Source organism: Arachis hypogaea, chromosome 20 (assembly GCF_003086295.3).
Source record: "Arachis hypogaea cultivar Tifrunner chromosome 20, arahy.Tifrunner.gnm2.J5K5, whole genome shotgun sequence".
NCBI lineage: Eukaryota > Viridiplantae > Streptophyta > Magnoliopsida > Fabales > Fabaceae > Arachis > Arachis hypogaea.
Genome location: NC_092055.1, coordinates 130,458,157 through 130,465,891, shown reverse-complemented (window position 1 = coordinate 130,465,891; position 7,735 = coordinate 130,458,157). Strand labels below are relative to the sequence as shown.

At 37.9% G+C, this 7,735-nt stretch overlaps 1 non-coding gene across 1 annotated transcript; it reads left to right on the top strand.

Annotated features, from left to right (window-relative positions):
* The first annotated feature begins 3,154 nt into the window (after positions 1-3,154).
* On the top strand, positions 3,155-3,258 carry LOC112787249 (small nucleolar RNA R71). The gene has a single exon (XR_003194671.1). It is a non-coding gene; the product is annotated as a small nucleolar RNA R71 (small nucleolar RNA).
* The last annotated feature ends 4,477 nt before the right edge of the window (positions 3,259-7,735 follow it).

Genomic DNA, 7,735 nt, shown 5'->3' with positions numbered 1-7,735 from the left:
ATAAAACAGTAGTACTTTGCATTAAATCACGAGGAATAGCAGAGCTCCACACCTTAATCTATGGAGTGCAAAAACTCTACCGTTGAAAAATACATAAGTAAAAGGTTCAGGCATGGCCGAATAGCCAGCCCCCATGATCTAAGAACTAGACGTCCCCAGATGTCTAATACAATAGTAAAAAGTCCTATTTATACTAAACTAGTTACTAGGGTTTACAGAAGTAAGTAATTGATGCATAAATCCACTTTCGGGGCCCACTTGGTGTGTGCTTGGGCTGAGCTTGAAGTTTACATGTGTAGAGGCTTCTTTTGGAGTTGAACGCCAAGTTGTAACGTGTTTTTGGCGTTCAACTCTGGTTCGTGACGTGTTTCTGGCGTTTAACTCCAGACTGCAGCGTAGAACTTGCGTTCAACGCCCTTTTGCGTCATCTAAACTCGGGCAAAGTATGAACTATTATATATTGCTGGAAAGCCCTGGATGTTTACTTTCCAACGCAATTGGAAGCGCGCCATTTTGAGTTCTGTAACTCCAGAAAATCCACTTTGAGTGCAGGGAGGTCAGAATCCAACAGCATCAGCAGTCCTTCTTCAACCTCTGAATCTAATTTTTGCTCAAGTCCCTCAATTTCAGCCAGAAAATACCTGAAATCACAGAAAAATACACAAACTCATAGTAAAGTCCAGAAACATGAATCTAACATAAAAACTAATAAAAACATCCCTAAAAGTAACTAGATCCTACTAAAAACATACTAAAAACAATGCCAAAAAGCGTATAAATTATCCGCTCATCAAGCTCTCCGTGCTCATTCTTTATTGTTGTGACTCCAAACTTCTTGGGCACTACTTGTACTGGGCTGACCCATTCACTGTCTGAGATGGGGTAAATGATATCCACTTCAAGTAGCCTGGTCACTTCCTTCTTGACAACTTCTAAGATGGTGGAATTCAATCTTCTTTGAGGCTGACGGATAGGCTTTGCTCCCTCTTCCAAGAATATTCTGTGCTCACAAACTTGGGGGCTGATGCCTACTATATCTGCCAAGCTCCATCCGATTGATTTCTTATATTTTCTCAGCACACTGAGCAGTTGCTCCTCTTGTTGAGCGGTAAGTTTCTTTGTAATGATAACTGGGAACTTCTGCTTGTCCTCGAGGTAAACATACTTGAGGTGTGGAGGAAGGGGCTTTAATTCTAATTTCTGTTCATAGCTTGGCTCTGGATCATCCGGGGTTGGTGATAATGGTAAAGGATCTTCATTGTTTTCAGAAAGTGTCCCCACACTTGGACCTTGCTCCATGTGCTTCTCTTCCATTTCTTCTTGGTGAATTTCAGCTACAGTTTCATCAATAATGTCGCACTGGAAGATAGAATGATCTTCCGGAGGGTGCTTCATAGCTTTATTTAAACTGAAACTTACTGTTCTGCCATCTATCTCAAAGGAGTAAATTCCTGAGAATGCGTCAAGCTTGAACTTTGAAGTCTTCAGGAATGGTCTTCCAAGCAGGATTGATGATGGTCTTCCTGAGTCATTAGGGGGAATTTCTAGGATATAGAAGTCAATGGGAAATGTGAGCCCCTTAATGCTCACTAATACATCTTCAGCAATTCCAACTACTGTAATAATGCTTTTATCTGCTAACACAAAACGAGCTGCCGACCTTTTTAAGGAAGGGAGCCTCAAAGTATCATATATAGACAAAGGCATTATACTAACACACACTCCTAGATCACACATGCAGTCAGAAAAAATTACACCTCCAATGGTACAGTTAACCATACATGGACTTGGATCATTACATTTTTCAGGTATACCTCCCATTAAAGCAGATATAGAACTACCTAAAGGAATAGTTTCTAATTCATTAATTTTATCTTTATGTATGCACAAATCTTTTAGAAACTTCGCGTATTTAGGTATCTACTAAATAACATCAAAAAGGGGAACAGTTACCTCAACCTTTTTGAATATTTCTACCATTTTGGGGTCAAGTTCCATCTGCTTCCTGGATTTCCTTGCAAGGTGTGGAAATGGGATAGGGATGGCATTACTTGCAGCTTCTGCATCCTTTGATGTTTCATTCTGTGGTTGAGCTGCTTCTTCTTCAACTATGTTTTGCACGTCCTCTTCCTCTTCAGCATCTTCCACTTCTACTACATCCTTAGCTGGGACGTGTTCTGGTGAGCTTGGCTCTTCATGGTTCCTCTCTTGCAGTGTGGTTTCGGACCTTAAAGTGATGGCATTGATGCCACCTTTGGGATTAGGTAGAGGTTGAGAAGGAATTCCACTGGAGCTTGAAGGTTGATTGGTGGAATTAGGTGATGAATCTAACCGGGAGACGAGAGCTTGTAAAGTGGCAGTCAGACCATTTAAAGTAGAGTTCAGCTGCGTCTGCATGTCTTGTTGCCCTTGTGCAAGAGAATGGAGCATCTCATCATTTGATGAGGAATTGGAGTAAGTGATCTGAGGAACCTGTTGCTGGTTGTGTTGGGGCCCTGGGGACTGTCTTAGGTGAAGTGCTCTGTAAGGTTGGTTCTGATTCTGCTGTCTATTGTTATTATTGTTATTCTACCTCTGGTTTCTATTGTTGTCTCTGCCTCCTCTATTATAGTTGTCCCTCTAACCTTGGTTGGAGTTGTCTTGTCATCCTTGGTTATAGTTTCCACCTTGGTTGTAGTTGCCACCTTGTTGATTGTATCCTTGATTTGGGCGGTCATAGAAGTTATGAGTGGCTGCCACAGTGTTGTCTTCCTGTTGGAGCTACATACATTCATCAGTATAATGACTATAATCAGCACAGATACCGCATACTCTTTGTGGAACCAACTGTTGGCTTTGCTGTGGTGGGGGAGGTTGAGCTTTATGTGTTTGTTGTTGGTTTATCTGCATCTGTTTCAGTAGGTTGGTCATTTCACATATGCTCTGGGTAAGAGCAGTAGTTTCAATGCTAGAGGAAATCTCTGCAACAGCTTTAGAGTGGCTACGCCTCTGCCTGTGATTCCTAGTGGACTCAGCTAAGTTGCTAATCAGTTGTCATGCTTCATCTGCGGTCCTGTACTTTTTCAGGGAACCATTACTAGCACCATCCAGTGTTGTCTTATCCTGGGGGTTCATGCCTTGAGTGAAGTAGCTGATCAATACCAGTCTATCAATCATGTGATGGGGGCATACGTCCAGTAGATTGTTGAAGCGCTCCCAATATTCATAGAGAGTTTCAGATTCGCCCTGAATAATCATTGAAATCTCTTTCCTCAATCTATCAGTAACTTCAGCTGGGAAGTATTTTTCCAAAAATTCTCTTCTAAGTGTATCCCAGTTAGTAACAGTCGCTTCAGGTTAGGTGTAGTACCATTCCCTCGCTTTTCCTTCAAGAGAAAATGGGAAAGCAGTTAACAGAATAGAGGTTTCATCTGCACCATGACGCCTAACAGTAGAACAGGCTGTCTGAAAATCCCTAAGGTGCTTAATAGGCTCTTGAGCAGGTAGGCCATGAAACTTGGGCATCAAGTTGATTAGTGCAGTCTTCAGTTCAAAGTCTGCAGCCAGATTTGGATGACGTACTTGATACGGTTGCAAAGTGAAGTCTGGGGCTCCAGCTTCTTGGAGAGTAATCCTCCTAGGTGCTGTCATGTTATCTGCACGTGAATCAACTGAATTAGTAGTAAAAGAGTTTGTCTCGCTCTCAGATGGCGGTTCAGATTCGCCCTCAGATGAGACTGGTGAATCGATAACAATCACTTCACCACCCTCAGAGGCTAACCGACGTCGAGCTCGCCTAATACGTGAAAGAGTTCTTTCAATTTCAGGATCAAAAGCGGCTAAGCTCGGATCAGGCAATGAACGCATCATTCAATGAGAAAGACATATAGCTCATGGTAACAAAATAAAAATAAAAATATGTACACTAATTAATAATCTAGCACACTATTGCAACTCCCCGGCAACGGCGCCAAAAACTGATGGTGGCAGAAATTGACCAGTTAAGAAATTAATAAACGAAATGCGTTGCAAGTACAGTTCTCAACCAGCTAAGATCCGCCTTCTCAATTTAAAAAGGGTTGTCACAAAAATTAGAATTAAAAATACTGGGAGTATGAGTCCCAGGTCGTCTCCCAACGAGTTACAGAAAAGAGTGCTAATTTATTAATTAGAAATTTTTCAGAAGGTTTGAGTTGGATAATGAGTAATTAAAACAATTGTAAATTAAAGCAATAAAACTAAGAATTATTATTAATATAAAAAGCTTTGACTGGGGAATTGATTAATTGGAAGTTCTATCCTTGTTGGAATCTTCTCAAGTGTAATGTAAAGCCGTTGTTGTTTTCACTTAGTTAACCCTTGCTGAGCAAAGGAAAGTCAAGTGATTGGACTGATTCTTATCCACAGATCCTAGTCCTTTCCCTTGGGAAGGTCTAGCATTAGTAGATATAGAATTAGCTAACAATGTTCAATTTAACTAAGCACTTGAGCATTCCAACTCAAGTGTCTCCTCTTAATCAACCCCCATGTCAAGTAGAAAATCTACTCCATTGACATGGAATTAATATTCATAAAAATATAAGAAGACATATTTGAATAAAATAAAATAAAATAGAGATTTAAAATCAATTAAAAGTAAAAGTAACTCTATATATTAATAATTCCAAAATGTAACATACTTATTTGAATAGGGTCAATGATCAACTGAAAAGAGTAAAGGAATAAGGAAACAAACTAAAGTAATAACTTCGACGGAGGTAATGACTCTTCAGCATCCAAAATCCAAAGCAAAAGCATAAACTACTAATGTAAAGCTAATCTCGATTCAGATCTAAAACTAAAAGTAATCCTGATATCGATGTATCTGAATATGTGTGTGGATGCGTGATGAGTCTCTGCATGTTCCCTAGGTTTAGTCTGTGTTTCTGGGCCGAAAACTGGGTTAAAATGCGGCCCGAAATCACCCCCAGCGTATTCTGTTATTTTTGCAGATCGCGCAAGTCATGCGTACGCGTCATCCACGCGTTCGCGTCATTTAGCGATTTTTCTTGTCACGCGTTCGCGTCGTCCACGCATTCGCGTCATTCGTGCAGACTTCAATCCATGCGTTTGTGTCAGGCACGCGTTCGCGTCGCTATGATTTCTTCATTTCACGTGCTCGCATGAGCCATGCGCTCGCGTCAGTGTTCGCTGGTCATCTCCTTAGTTTCTTGTGTTCCTTCTATTTTTGCAAGCCTCCTCTCCATTCTCTAAGTCATTCCTGTCCTATGAAGCCTGAAACACTTAACACACAGATCAGGGCATCGAATGGTATAAAGGAGAATTAAAATACATAATTAAAAGATCTCTAGGAAGCAAGTTTTCAACCATGGAACAATTTTGGGAAGGAATTGTAATATCATGCTAATCATATGAATAAGTGGGTAAAGACTTGATAAAACCACTCAATTAAACACAATATAAATCATAAAATAATGGTTTATCAGTATCCCTCCTTAATGACAAAAGGGGGAGAAAGAAAAATGACTTGAGAAGCTGTTGTTTATTTTGATCTATGATGATGATGTTTGAAGCTGCTGTTTATTACTTGAATTTGTGTTTAAAAATCTGCAGTTTGATCCGGATGTGATGATTGTTTATAGCTTAGCATATGAGCTTGTGAATGAGTAGCATTTAATTAATATTTGGTTTAGCTCTGATTCATGCATGTTTCAAGGTTGACTGATGATTTTTGTGAATTGATAAGAGTCTTGCAAACTTTGACATATGATGTGTCCCTCCTTGATGACAAAAGGGGGAGAAAGCTGAAAATGAATTGAAATAATTTAAATTTCAGGTGATTAGTTTAGTACTCTGTTTGAGTAGTTCTCTGCTTTAAGCACTGCCTTATTTTAATGCTCTGTTTTAGGCACTTACTTGGTTTTAAGCACTATCTTAGTCCTGATTGTTTTGATAATATTCTCTGCTCCAAATGCCTTCTGTTTTAGATCTAAATATGGAGCTAATTTGCTGAAATTTGTTTGAATGATCCGTTTTGAAATTTATGTTATTCTTGGATCAGTTTTTCTTTTTGTGGCTTTATAAAAGTTTATTTTGCTCTGTTTAAAGGATCCTAATGTTTCTTGAAAATTTTCAAAAGGATCACTTACTACTTGATAAAAGGAACACATCATTTCTGTGCATATAGATATTTTTTCTGTGTGTTAATCAGGTTGATTAAAGCACACATTAAGGGAGAGCATATTGAACAAAAGAAAAGGGGAAATTTTTGAAAATCTTCAAAGGAAAGTGCTCTATCCTAATGTTTTCAATTCAGTTTAATAATGTTTATCATAAAGGAGGAGATTGTTGAGTTTAGAGAACTAAACTATGATTAAGATGATGACTAAACATTATTGGGTTATTGTCAAATTGTTTGTGTGATTTGTTTAGTTTAGTATGCAGGAAAATAAGTTAAACAAAAATGGACCAAGAAGCTTGAGATGAAACCCAACCCCCGTATGACCCATGCATGTATAGTTTAGTTCTCTAAACTCAACATTTGTTAATAGTCATAAAAAATGAGGCAATTAATGAAAATTGTCTCTTTTAAAACCTAAATGGAATAGTTTGGTTATTGGATATCATGTTCATGCGTAGTATTAGAACCACTTTACCTGTTTTTATCGGTTAATATAATGTATTCAGAAACATGATTACCCAACTTGTGTACCGGTTCCCTTGCATAACCCATTTGATTAATCAATACTTTATAGTAACATAACCGGTACACCTTTTATAAGAGTCAACTGGTGAGGCGGTAGACCAGAACAATTGATAGCATTCAAAATATTTGGAGTGATTTGATGAACCGGACTTTCTATCGGTAAAGAATTCACAATAATTTCTCACATTGTAAGTATAGTTTCTAAACCAACAGAGAATCCTTTCGTACAAAAGTTTGGTTGTCACAAGTAACAAAACCCAATAAAATTTATAACCGAAGTATTTAAACCTCGGGTCGTATCTCAAGGAATTGCAGGGAAGTATGATTTATTATTGGTTATGGAAAAAGGTATATTTTTTGGTTTTTGAAATAGGAAACAAGTAATTTAAATGGCAAGAAAAATAAATTAATAATTATAAAAACTCTTGGCAAGGTATAAGAACTGGAAATCCCATCCTAGTTATCCTTATCATGTGTGATGAGAATTGTTGTTGCTCCCATTTAGTTAACTCTTACTAAATAAAGAAAAGTCAAGTGGACTAATTAACTTGATTCCTCAAGTCCTAGTCAACTCCTATGGAAAGACCAGCTTTAGAGGGATCCAAATCAATCAGTAATTTCCAATTCTCAATCAACCGCTGAGTTTGACAACGCAAGTGTCACCAATTACTCAACCAAAGCCAAAAGGGAAAAATCTAAATTATTTATATCATAAATAGAATAAAACAATCATAAATCTGAAATACCTCAAATTGCATTAAATAGAATATTCAAATCTAACATGAAGAGTTCATAAGCCAATTTGGCAATATAAGTAATTAACAAGTAAAAGCATTAGAATAAATAAAAGTAGAAGAGAAACATAACATAAATTAAAGGAACATTGAACCTGGAATGAAGAAATAACCATAAAATAAGAGAAATCCTAATCCTAAAATCTAAGAGAGAGGAGAGAGCCTCTCTCTCTAGAAAACTACATCTAAAACCTAAAATTGTGTAATCTGAATGTTGTATCCATTGTGTCTATTGATTCCCCCATTCTCTAGCTTC